General features: G+C 42.8%; 9 non-coding genes across 9 annotated transcripts; 4 read left to right on the top strand and 5 right to left on the bottom strand.

The window, feature by feature from the left end:
• Positions 1–308: 308 nt before the first annotated feature.
• trnae-cuc (transfer RNA glutamic acid (anticodon CUC)) lies at positions 309–380 on the bottom strand. The gene has a single exon. It is a non-coding gene; the product is annotated as a tRNA-Glu (tRNA).
• A 1,646-nt stretch (positions 381–2,026) lies between these two features.
• Positions 2,027–2,098, bottom strand: trnae-cuc (transfer RNA glutamic acid (anticodon CUC)). The gene has a single exon. It is a non-coding gene; the product is annotated as a tRNA-Glu (tRNA).
• Positions 2,099–2,870: 772 nt separating this feature from the next.
• trnay-gua (transfer RNA tyrosine (anticodon GUA)) lies at positions 2,871–2,959 on the top strand. The gene is given in 2 exon segments: positions 2,871–2,907; positions 2,924–2,959. It is a non-coding gene; the product is annotated as a tRNA-Tyr (tRNA).
• Positions 2,960–5,427: 2,468 nt separating this feature from the next.
• On the bottom strand, positions 5,428–5,499 carry trnae-cuc (transfer RNA glutamic acid (anticodon CUC)). Its single transcript has one exon. It is a non-coding gene; the product is annotated as a tRNA-Glu (tRNA).
• Positions 5,500–6,271: 772 nt separating this feature from the next.
• On the top strand, positions 6,272–6,360 carry trnay-gua (transfer RNA tyrosine (anticodon GUA)). Its single transcript is given in 2 exon segments — positions 6,272–6,308; positions 6,325–6,360. It is a non-coding gene; the product is annotated as a tRNA-Tyr (tRNA).
• Positions 6,361–8,828: 2,468 nt separating this feature from the next.
• Positions 8,829–8,900, bottom strand: trnae-cuc (transfer RNA glutamic acid (anticodon CUC)). The gene has a single exon. It is a non-coding gene; the product is annotated as a tRNA-Glu (tRNA).
• A 772-nt stretch (positions 8,901–9,672) lies between these two features.
• trnay-gua (transfer RNA tyrosine (anticodon GUA)) lies at positions 9,673–9,761 on the top strand. Its single transcript is given in 2 exon segments — positions 9,673–9,709; positions 9,726–9,761. It is a non-coding gene; the product is annotated as a tRNA-Tyr (tRNA).
• Positions 9,762–10,684: 923 nt separating this feature from the next.
• trnay-gua (transfer RNA tyrosine (anticodon GUA)) lies at positions 10,685–10,773 on the top strand. The gene is given in 2 exon segments: positions 10,685–10,721; positions 10,738–10,773. It is a non-coding gene; the product is annotated as a tRNA-Tyr (tRNA).
• Positions 10,774–10,858: 85 nt separating this feature from the next.
• trnae-cuc (transfer RNA glutamic acid (anticodon CUC)) lies at positions 10,859–10,930 on the bottom strand. Its single transcript has one exon. It is a non-coding gene; the product is annotated as a tRNA-Glu (tRNA).
• Between the last annotated feature and the right edge of the window lie 1,681 nt (positions 10,931–12,611).

Below are 12,611 nucleotides of genomic sequence, written 5' to 3'. Positions count from 1 at the left end.
GCAATGAAAGTTACTGCTCCGGAACACTCAGGATAATCCTTTACTGCTATAAACCAAACTGGAAAAGACACAGAGAGTTGCAGCAGCAACTTTGGGCTTTTCGTTTTGGTTTGTTTACAGAGAAAGAAGCCTGACCTTCGATAGCTCAGTTGGTAGAGCGGAGAACTGTAGTCTACTGTCAATGGCCATCCTTAGGTCGCTGGTTCGAATCCGGCTTGAAGGATCTCTCTTTATGTAGATCCAATGAGTGCTAGCCACCTTTCTGTTGGCTCTGAACTTCGAGATCCACCCGTCCAGAAAAACTTAACTTCCCTGACCAGGAATCGAACCCGGGCCGCGGCGGTGAGAGCGCCGAATCCTAGCCACTAGACCACCAGGGACTGAAGACAAAGAAAGTGCCTCCTCTGGTGGCTGGCTCTGGTACCTAGAAAAAAACGCTCTAGTGATGGCATAACGTATTTCTCAGTCGAATAAAACAATCCTGGGGCTCCTCCCCTAATGGTGGGCGTGTCAGGCCTGAATAAAGTGGGTGGGCTTTGCATGGAAACAAACAAAGAATGAATATGAATTCAAGCATTTGCACTTGTCTCCTCCTACTCAGTTTAATTTGAAGCTCATTTCTTCTTCAGGGAATTAAATTTAAGCATTTGCACTTGCCTCCTTCTACTCACTTTAATTTAAATACAGAAGTAACCAAGCTCAAGGACTGTTCTTCATGAGCTGTAGTTCTTGCTCATCTTCACTAAGCAGGCCAATAATTAGCCAAATATCAGCTGAAATGATTGCCCTCGACTGCTGCCTTGAGTGAGCGTTCCTGTTTCTGCTTTAACCTCTGTGAAGGCCAAGGCTTTTTTTTTATTTGACTCAATCTTATTTATTCTTCAGGGAATCAAACACAAAGACAAAAAGAGCATGACAAGGCATGGACAAAGCAGAAATGTTTCTCATGGAAAAATGCCATGCTTTTCCCAACTGTTGAATTAATTCCTGCATTTTCCCAACTGTTGAATTAATTCCTGCATTTTCCCTAAGAATTAAACAAAATGGGCAATGAAAGTTACTGCTCCGGAACACCAGGGACTGAAGACAAAGAAAGTGCCTCCTCTGCTGGCTGGCTCTGGTACCTAGAAAAAAACGCTCTAGTGATGGCATAACGTATTTCTCAGTCGAATAAAACAATCCTGGGGCTCCTCCCCTAATGGTGGGCGTGTCAGGCCTGAATAAAGTGGGTGGGCTTTGCATGGAAACAAACAAAGAATGAATATGAATTCAAGCATTTGCACTTGCCTCCTTCTACTCAGTTTAATTTGAAGCTCATTTCTTCTTCAGGGAATTAAATTTAAGCATTTGCACTTGCCTCCTTCTACTCACTTTAATTTAAATACAGAAGTAACCAAGCTCAAGGACTGTTCTTCATGAGCTGTAGTTCTTGCTCATCTTCACTAAGCAGGCCAATAATTAGCCAAATATCAGCTGAAATGATTGCCCTCGACTGCTGCCTTGAGTGAGCGTTCCTGTTTCTGCTTTAACCTCTGTGAAGGCCAAGGCTTTTTTTTTATTTGACTCAATCTTATTTATTCTTCAGGGAATCAAACACAAAGACAAAAAGAGCATGACAAGGCATGGACAAAGCAGAAATGTTTCTCATGGAAAAATGCCATGCTTTTCCCAACTGTTGAATTCATTCCTGCATTTTCCCTAAGAATTAAACAAAATGGGCAATGAAAGTTACTGCTCCGGAACACTCAGGATAATCCTTTACTGCTATAAACCAAACTGTAAAAGACACAGAGAGTTGCAGCAGCAACTTTGGGCTTTTCGTTTTGGTTTGTTTACAGAGAGAGAAGCCTGACCTTCGATAGCTCAGTTGGTAGAGCGGAGGACTGTAGTCTACTGTCAATGGCCATCCTTAGGTCGCTGGCTCGAATCCGGCTCGAAGGATCTCTCTTTATGTAGATCCCATGAGTGCTAGCCACCTTTCTGTTGGCTCTGAACTTCGAGATCCACCCGTCCAGAAAAACTTAACTTCCCTGACCGGGAATCGAACCCGGGCCGCGGCGGTGAGAGCGCCGAATCCTAGCCACTAGACCACCAGGGACTGAAGACAAAGAAAGTGCCTCCTCTGGTGGCTGGCTCTGGTACCTAGAAAAAAACGCTCTAGTGATGGCATAACGTATTTCTCAGTCGAATAAAACAATCCTGGGGCTCCTCCCCTAATGGTGGGCGTGTCAGGCCTGAATAAAGTGGGTGGGCTTTGCATGGAAACAAACAAAGAATGAATATAAATTCAAGCATTTGCACTTGCCTCCTCCTACTCAGTTTAATTTGAAGCTCATTTCTTCTTCAGGGAATTAAATTTAAGCATTTGCACTTGCCTCCTTCTACTCACTTTAATTTAAAAACAGAAGTAACCAAGCTCAAGGACTGTTCTTCATGAGCTGTAGTTCTTGCTCATCTTCACTAAGCAGGCCAATAATTAGCCAAATATCAGCTGAAATGATTGCCCTCGACTGCTGCCTTGAGTGAGCGTTCCTGTTTCTGCTTTAACCTCTGTGAAGGCCAAGGCTTTTTTTTTATTTGACTCAATCTTATTTATTCTTCAGGGAATCAAACACAAAGACAAAAATAGCATTACAAGGCATGGACAAAGCAGAAATGTTTCCCATGGAAAAATGCCATGCTTTTCCCAACTGTTGAATTCATTCCTGCATTTTCCCTAAGAATTAAACAAAATGGGCAATGAAAGTTACTGCTCCGGAACACTCAGGATAATCCTTTACTGCTTTAAACCAAACTAGAAAAGACACAGAGAGTTGCAGCAGCAACTTTGGGATTTTCGTTTTGGTTTGTTTACAGCGAAAGAAGCCTGACCTTCGATAGCTCAGTTGGTAGAGCGGAGGACTGTAGTCTACTGTCAATGGCCATCCTTAGGTCGCTGGTTCGAATCCGGCTCGAAGGATCTCTCTTTATGTAGATCCAATGAATGCTAGCCACCATTCTGTTGGCTCTGAACTTCGAGATCCACCCGTCCCGAAAAACTTAACTTCCCTGACCGGGAATCGAACCGCGGCGGTGAGAGCGCCGAATCCTAGCCACTTGACCACCAGGGACTGAAGACAAAGAAAGTGCCTCCTCTGGTGGCTGGCTCTGGTACCTAGAAAAAAACGCTCTAGTGATGGCATAATGTATTTCTCAGTCGAATAAAACAATCCTGGGGCTCCTCCCCTAATGGTGGGCGTGTCAGGCCTGAATAAAGTGGGTGGGCTTTGCATGGAAACTAACAAAGAATGAATATGAATTCAAGCATTTGCACTTGCTTCCTCCTACTCAGTTTAATTTGAAGCTCGTTTATTCTTCAGGGAATTAAATTTAAGCATTTGCACTTGCCTCCTTCTACTCACTTTAATTTAAAAACAGAAGTAACCAAGCTCAAGGACTGTTCTTCATGAGCTGTAGTTCTTGCTCATCTTCACTAAGCAGGCCAATAATTAGCCAAATATCAGCTGAAATGATTGCCCTCGACTGCTGCCTTGAGTGAGCGTTCCTGTTTCTGCTTTAACCTCTGTGAAGGCCAAGGCTTTTTTTTTATTTGACTCAATCTTATTTATTCTTCAGGGAATCCAACACAAAGACAAAAAGAGCATGACAAGGCATGGACAAAGCAGAAATGTTTCTCATGGAAAAATGCCATGCTTTTCCCAACTGTTGAATTAATTCCTGCATTTTCCCTAAGAATTAAACAAAATGGGCAATGAAAGTTACTGCTCCGGAACACCAGGGACTGAAGACAAAGAAAGTGCCTCCTCTGGTGGCTGGCTCTGGTACCTAGAAAAAAACGCTCTAGTGATGACATAACGTATTTCTCAGTCGAATAAAACAATCCTGGGGCTCCTCCCCTAATGGTGGGCGTGTCAGGCCTGAATAAAGTGGGTGGGCTTTGCATGGAAACAAACAAAGAATGAATATGAATTCAAGCATTTGCACTTGTCTCCTCCTACTCAGTTTAATTTGAAGCTCATTTCTTCTTCAGGGAATTAAATTTAAGCATTTGCACTTGCCTCCTTCTACTCACTTTAATTTAAATACAGAAGTAACCAAGCTCAAGGACTGTTCTTCATGAGCTGTAGTTCTTGCTCATCTTCACTAAGCAGGCCAATAATTAGCCAAATATCAGCTGAAATGATTGCCCTCGACTGCTGCCTTGAGTGAGCGTTCCTGTTTCTGCTTTAACCTCTGTGAAGGCCAAGGCTTTTTTTTTATTTGACTCAATCTTATTTATTCTTCAGGGAATCAAACACAAAGACAAAAAGAGCATGACAAGGCATGGACAAAGCAGAAATGTTTCTCATGGAAAAATGCCATGCTTTTCCCAACTGTTGAATTAATTCCTGCATTTTCCCAACTGTTGAATTAATTCCTGCATTTTCCCTAAGAATTAAACAAAATGGGCAATGAAAGTTACTGCTCCGGAACACCAGGGACTGAAGACAAAGAAAGTGCCTCCTCTGCTGGCTGGCTCTGGTACCTAGAAAAAAACGCTCTAGTGATGGCATAACGTATTTCTCAGTCGAATAAAACAATCCTGGGGCTCCTCCCCTAATGGTGGGCGTGTCAGGCCTGAATAAAGTGGGTGGGCTTTGCATGGAAACAAACAAAGAATGAATATGAATTCAAGCATTTGCACTTGCCTCCTTCTACTCAGTTTAATTTGAAGCTCATTTCTTCTTCAGGGAATTAAATTTAAGCATTTGCACTTGCCTCCTTCTACTCACTTTAATTTAAATACAGAAGTAACCAAGCTCAAGGACTGTTCTTCATGAGCTGTAGTTCTTGCTCATCTTCACTAAGCAGGCCAATAATTAGCCAAATATCAGCTGAAATGATTGCCCTCGACTGCTGCCTTGAGTGAGCGTTCCTGTTTCTGCTTTAACCTCTGTGAAGGCCAAGGCTTTTTTTTTATTTGACTCAATCTTATTTATTCTTCAGGGAATCAAACACAAAGACAAAAAGAGCATGACAAGGCATGGACAAAGCAGAAATGTTTCTCATGGAAAAATGCCATGCTTTTCCCAACTGTTGAATTCATTCCTGCATTTTCCCTAAGAATTAAACAAAATGGGCAATGAAAGTTACTGCTCCGGAACACTCAGGATAATCCTTTACTGCTATAAACCAAACTGTAAAAGACACAGAGAGTTGCAGCAGCAACTTTGGGCTTTTCGTTTTGGTTTGTTTACAGAGAGAGAAGCCTGACCTTCGATAGCTCAGTTGGTAGAGCGGAGGACTGTAGTCTACTGTCAATGGCCATCCTTAGGTCGCTGGCTCGAATCCGGCTCGAAGGATCTCTCTTTATGTAGATCCCATGAGTGCTAGCCACCTTTCTGTTGGCTCTGAACTTCGAGATCCACCCGTCCAGAAAAACTTAACTTCCCTGACCGGGAATCGAACCCGGGCCGCGGCGGTGAGAGCGCCGAATCCTAGCCACTAGACCACCAGGGACTGAAGACAAAGAAAGTGCCTCCTCTGGTGGCTGGCTCTGGTACCTAGAAAAAAACGCTCTAGTGATGGCATAACGTATTTCTCAGTCGAATAAAACAATCCTGGGGCTCCTCCCCTAATGGTGGGCGTGTCAGGCCTGAATAAAGTGGGTGGGCTTTGCATGGAAACAAACAAAGAATGAATATAAATTCAAGCATTTGCACTTGCCTCCTCCTACTCAGTTTAATTTGAAGCTCATTTATTCTTCAGGGAATTAAATTTAAGCATTTGCACTTGCCTCCTTCTACTCACTTTAATTTAAAAACAGAAGTAACCAAGCTCAAGGACTGTTCTTCATGAGCTGTAGTTCTTGCTCATCTTCACTAAGCAGGCCAATAATTAGCCAAATATCAGCTGAAATGATTGCCCTCGACTGCTGCCTTGAGTGAGCGTTCCTGTTTCTGCTTTAACCTCTGTGAAGGCCAAGGCTTTTTTTTTATTTGACTCAATCTTATTTATTCTTCAGGGAATCAAACACAAAGACAAAAATAGCATTACAAGGCATGGACAAAGCAGAAATGTTTCCCATGGAAAAATGCCATGCTTTTCCCAACTGTTGAATTCATTCCTGCATTTTCCCTAAGAATTAAACAAAATGGGCAATGAAAGTTACTGCTCCGGAACACTCAGGATAATCCTTTACTGCTTTAAACCAAACTAGAAAAGACACAGAGAGTTGCAGCAGCAACTTTGGGATTTTCGTTTTGGTTTGTTTACAGCGAAAGAAGCCTGACCTTCGATAGCTCAGTTGGTAGAGCGGAGGACTGTAGTCTACTGTCAATGGCCATCCTTAGGTCGCTGGTTCGAATCCGGCTCGAAGGATCTCTCTTTATGTAGATCCAATGAATGCTAGCCACCATTCTGTTGGCTCTGAACTTCGAGATCCACCCGTCCCGAAAAACTTAACTTCCCTGACCGGGAATCGAACCGCGGCGGTGAGAGCGCCGAATCCTAGCCACTTGACCACCAGGGACTGAAGACAAAGAAAGTGCCTCCTCTGGTGGCTGGCTCTGGTACCTAGAAAAAAACGCTCTAGTGATGGCATAATGTATTTCTCAGTCGAATAAAACAATCCTGGGGCTCCTCCCCTAATGGTGGGCGTGTCAGGCCTGAATAAAGTGGGTGGGCTTTGCATGGAAACTAACAAAGAATGAATATGAATTCAAGCATTTGCACTTGCTTCCTCCTACTCAGTTTAATTTGAAGCTCGTTTATTCTTCAGGGAATTAAATTTAAGCATTTGCACTTGCCTCCTTCTACTCACTTTAATTTAAAAACAGAAGTAACCAAGCTCAAGGACTGTTCTTCATGAGCTGTAGTTCTTGCTCATCTTCACTAAGCAGGCCAATAATTAGCCAAATATCAGCTGAAATGATTGCCCTCGACTGCTGCCTTGAGTGAGCGTTCCTGTTTCTGCTTTAACCTCTGTGAAGGCCAAGGCTTTTTTTTTATTTGACTCAATCTTATTTATTCTTCAGGGAATCCAACACAAAGACAAAAAGAGCATGACAAGGCATGGACAAAGCAGAAATGTTTCTCATGGAAAAATGCCATGCTTTTCCCAACTGTTGAATTAATTCCTGCATTTTCCCTAAGAATTAAACAAAATGGGCAATGAAAGTTACTGCTCCGGAACACCAGGGACTGAAGACAAAGAAAGTGCCTCCTCTGGTGGCTGGCTCTGGTACCTAGAAAAAAACGCTCTAGTGATGACATAACGTATTTCTCAGTCGAATAAAACAATCCTGGGGCTCCTCCCCTAATGGTGGGCGTGTCAGGCCTGAATAAAGTGGGTGGGCTTTGCATGGAAACAAACAAAGAATGAATATGAATTCAAGCATTTGCACTTGTCTCCTCCTACTCAGTTTAATTTGAAGCTCATTTCTTCTTCAGGGAATTAAATTTAAGCATTTGCACTTGCCTCCTTCTACTCACTTTAATTTAAATACAGAAGTAACCAAGCTCAAGGACTGTTCTTCATGAGCTGTAGTTCTTGCTCATCTTCACTAAGCAGGCCAATAATTAGCCAAATATCAGCTGAAATGATTGCCCTCGACTGCTGCCTTGAGTGAGCGTTCCTGTTTCTGCTTTAACCTCTGTGAAGGCCAAGGCTTTTTTTTTATTTGACTCAATCTTATTTATTCTTCAGGGAATCAAACACAAAGACAAAAAGAGCATGACAAGGCATGGACAAAGCAGAAATGTTTCTCATGGAAAAATGCCATGCTTTTCCCAACTGTTGAATTCATTCCTGCATTTTCCCAACTGTTGAATTAATTCCTGCATTTTCCCTAAGAATTAAACAAAATGGGCAATGAAAGTTACTGCTCCGGAACACCAGGGACTGAAGACAAAGAAAGTGCCTCCTCTGCTGGCTGGCTCTGGTACCTAGAAAAAAACGCTCTAGTGATGGCATAACGTATTTCTCAGTCGAATAAAACAATCCTGGGGCTCCTCCCCTAATGGTGGGCGTGTCAGGCCTGAATAAAGTGGGTGGGCTTTGCATGGAAACAAACAAAGAATGAATATGAATTCAAGCATTTGCACTTGCCTCCTTCTACTCAGTTTAATTTGAAGCTCATTTCTTCTTCAGGGAATTAAATTTAAGCATTTGCACTTGCCTCCTTCTACTCACTTTAATTTAAATACAGAAGTAACCAAGCTCAAGGACTGTTCTTCATGAGCTGTAGTTCTTGCTCATCTTCACTAAGCAGGCCAATAATTAGCCAAATATCAGCTGAAATGATTGCCCTCGACTGCTGCCTTGAGTGAGCGTTCCTGTTTCTGCTTTAACCTCTGTGAAGGCCAAGGCTTTTTTTTTATTTGACTCAATCTTATTTATTCTTCAGGGAATCAAACACAAAGACAAAAAGAGCATGACAAGGCATGGACAAAGCAGAAATGTTTCTCATGGAAAAATGCCATGCTTTTCCCAACTGTTGAATTCATTCCTGCATTTTCCCTAAGAATTAAACAAAATGGGCAATGAAAGTTACTGCTCCGGAACACTCAGGATAATCCTTTACTGCTATAAACCAAACTGGAAAAGACACAGAGAGTTGCAGCAGCAACTTTGGGCTTTTCGTTTTGGTTTGTTTACAGAGAGAGAAGCCTGACCTTCGATAGCTCAGTTGGTAGAGCGGAGGACTGTAGTCTACTGTCAATGGCCATCCTTAGGTCGCTGGCTCGAATCCGGCTCGAAGGATCTCTCTTTATGTAGATCCCATGAGTGCTAGCCACCTTTCTGTTGGCTCTGAACTTCGAGATCCACCCGTCCAGAAAAACTTAACTTCCCTGACCGGGAATCGAACCCGGGCCGCGGCGGTGAGAGCGCCGAATCCTAGCCACTAGACCACCAGGGACTGAAGACAAAGAAAGTGCCTCCTCTGGTGGCTGGCTCTGGTACCTAGAAAAAAACGCTCTAGTGATGGCATAACGTATTTCTCAGTCGAATAAAACAATCCTGGGGCTCCTCCCCTAATGGTGGGCGTGTCAGGCCTGAATAAAGTGGGTGGGCTTTGCATGGAAACAAACAAAGAATGAATATAAATTCAAGCATTTGCACTTGCCTCCTCCTACTCAGTTTAATTTGAAGCTCATTTATTCTTCAGGGAATTAAATTTAAGCATTTGCACTTGCCTCCTTCTACTCACTTTAATTTAAAAACAGAAGTAACCAAGCTCAAGGACTGTTCTTCATGAGCTGTAGTTCTTGCTCATCTTCACTAAGCAGGCCAATAATTAGCCAAATATCAGCTGAAATGATTGCCCTCGACTGCTGCCTTGAGTGAGCGTTCCTGTTTCTGCTTTAACCTCTGTGAAGGCCAAGGCTTTTTTTTTATTTGACTCAATCTTATTTATTCTTCAGGGAATCAAACACAAAGACAAAAATAGCATTACAAGGCATGGACAAAGCAGAAATGTTTCCCATGGAAAAATGCCATGCTTTTCCCAACTGTTGAATTCATTCCTGCATTTTCCCTAAGAATTAAACAAAATGGGCAATGAAAGTTACTGCTCCGGAACACTCAGGATAATCCTTTACTGCTTTAAACCAAACTAGAAAAGACACAGAGAGTTGCAGCAGCAACTTTGGGATTTTCGTTTTGGTTTGTTTACAGCGAAAGAAGCCTGACCTTCGATAGCTCAGTTGGTAGAGCGGAGGACTGTAGTCTACTGTCAATGGCCATCCTTAGGTCGCTGGTTCGAATCCGGCTCGAAGGATCTCTCTTTATGTAGATCCAATGAATGCTAGCCACCATTCTGTTGGCTCTGAACTTCGAGATCCACCCGTCCCGAAAAACTTAACTTCCCTGACCGGGAATCGAACCGCGGCGGTGAGAGCGCCGAATCCTAGCCACTTGACCACCAGGGACTGAAGACAAAGAAAGTGCCTCCTCTGGTGGCTGGCTCTGGTACCTAGAAAAAAACGCTCTAGTGATGGCATAATGTATTTCTCAGTCGAATAAAACAATCCTGGGGCTCCTCCCCTAATGGTGGGCGTGTCAGGCCTGAATAAAGTGGGTGGGCTTTGCATGGAAACTAACAAAGAATGAATATGAATTCAAGCATTTGCACTTGCTTCCTCCTACTCAGTTTAATTTGAAGCTCGTTTATTCTTCAGGGAATTAAATTTAAGCATTTGCACTTGCCTCCTTCTACTCACTTTAATTTAAAAACAGAAGTAACCAAGCTCAAGGACTGTTCTTCATGAGCTGTAGTTCTTGCTCATCTTCACTAAGCAGGCCAATAATTAGCCAAATATCAGCTGAAATGATTGCCCTCGACTGCTGCCTTGAGTGAGCGTTCCTGTTTCTGCTTTAACCTCTGTGAAGGCCAAGGCTTTTTTTTTATTTGACTCAATCTTATTTATTCTTCAGGGAATCCAACACAAAGACAAAAAGAGCATGACAAGGCATGGACAAAGCAGAAATGTTTCTCATGGAAAAATGCCATGCTTTTCCCAACTGTTGAATTCATTCCTGCATTTTCCCTGAGAATTAAACAAGATGGGCAATGAAAGTTACTGCTCCGGAACACTCAGGATAATCCTTTACTGCTATAAACCAAACTGGAAAAGACACAGAGAGTTGCAGCAGCAACTTTGGGCTTTTCGTTTTGGTTTGTTTACAGAGAAAGAAGCCTGACCTTCGATAGCTCAGTTGGTAGAGCGGAGGACTGTAGTCTACTGTCAATGGCTATCCTTAGGTCGCTGGTTCGAATCCGGCTCGAAGGATCTCTCTTTATGTAGATCCAATGAGTGCTAGCCACCTTTCTGTTGGCTCTGAACTTCGAGATCCACCCGTCCAGAAAAACTTAACTTCCCTGACCAGGAATCGAACCCGGGCCGCGGCGGTGAGAGCGCCGAATCCTAGCCACTAGACCACCAGGGACTGAAGACAAAGAAAGTGCCTCCTCTGGTGGCTGGCTCTGGTGGCTGGCTCTGGTACCTAGAAAAAAACGCTCTAGTGATGGCATAACGTATTTCTCAGTCGAATAAAACAATCCTGGGGCTCCTCCCCTAATGGTGGGCGTGTCAGGCCTGAATAAAGTGGGTGGGCTTTGCATGGAAACAAACAAAGAATGAATATGAATTCAAGCATTTGCACTTGTCTCCTCCTACTCAGTTTAATTTGAAGCTCATTTCTTCTTCAGGGAATTAAATTTAAGCATTTGCACTTGCCTCCTTCTACTCACTTTAATTTAAATACAGAAGTAACCAAGCTCAAGGACTGTTCTTCATGAGCTGTAGTTCTTGCTCATCTTCACTAAGCAGGCCAATAATTAGCCAAATATCAGCTGAAATGATTGCCCTCGACTGCTGCCTTGAGTGAGCGTTCCTGTTTCTGCTTTAACCTCTGTGAAGGCCAAGGCTTTTTTTTTATTTGACTCAATCTTATTTATTCTTCAGGGAATCAAACACAAAGACAAAAAGAGCATGACAAGGCATGGACAAAGCAGAAATGTTTCTCATGGAAAAATGCCATGCTTTTCCCAACTGTTGAATTAATTCCTGCATTTTCCCAACTGTTGAATTAATTCCTGCATTTTCCCTAAGAATTAAACAAAATGGGCAATGAAAGTTACTGCTCCGGAACACCAGGGACTGAAGACAAAGAAAGTGCCTCCTCTGCTGGCTGGCTCTGGTACCTAGAAAAAAACGCTCTAGTGATGGCATAACGTATTTCTCAGTCGAATAAAACAATCCTGGGGCTCCTCCCCTAATGGTGGGCGTGTCAGGCCTGAATAAAGTGGGTGGGCTTTGCATGGAAACAAACAAAGAATGAATATCAATTCAAGCATTTGCACTTGCCTCCTCCTACTCAGTTTAATTTGAAGCTCATTTCTTCTTCAGGGAAATAAATTTAAGCATTTGCACTTGCCTCCTTCTACTCACTTTAATTTAAATACAGAAGTAACCAAGCTCAAGGACTGTTCTTCATGAGCTGTAGTTCTTGCTCATCTTCACTAAGCAGGCCAATAATTAGCCAAATATCAGCTGAAATGATTGCCCTCGACTGCTGCCTTGAGTGAGCGTTCCTGTTTCTGCTTTAACCTCTGTGAAGGCCAAGGCTTTTTTTTTATTTGACTCAATCTTATTTATTCTTCAGGGAATCCAACACAAAGACAAAAAGAGCATGACAAGGCATGGACAAAGCAGAAATGTTTCTCATGGAAAAATGCCATGCTTTTCCCAACTGTTGAATTAATTCCTGCATTTTCCCTAAGAATTAAACAAAATGGGCAATGAAAGTTACTGCTCCGGAACACCAGGGACTGAAGACAAAGAAAGTGCCTCCTCTGGTGGCTGGCTCTGGTACCTAGAAAAAAACGCTCTAGTGATGACATAACGTATTTCTCAGTCGAATAAAACAATCCTGGGGCTCCTCCCCTAATGGTGGGCGTGTCAGGCCTGAATAAAGTGGGTGGGCTTTGCATGGAAACAAACAAAGAATGAATATGAATTCAAGCATTTGCACTTGCCTCCTCCTACTCAGTTTAATTTGAAGCTCATTTCTTCTTCAGGGAATTAAATTTAAGCATTTGCACTTGCCTCCTTCTACTCACTTTAAT

The sequence above is a fragment of the Clarias gariepinus genome, chromosome 28, assembly GCF_024256425.1.
Source record: "Clarias gariepinus isolate MV-2021 ecotype Netherlands chromosome 28, CGAR_prim_01v2, whole genome shotgun sequence".
Lineage (NCBI taxonomy): Eukaryota > Metazoa > Chordata > Actinopteri > Siluriformes > Clariidae > Clarias > Clarias gariepinus.
Note: the sequence above shows the minus strand (reverse complement) of the source record. Positions and strands in the feature narration are given on the sequence as shown.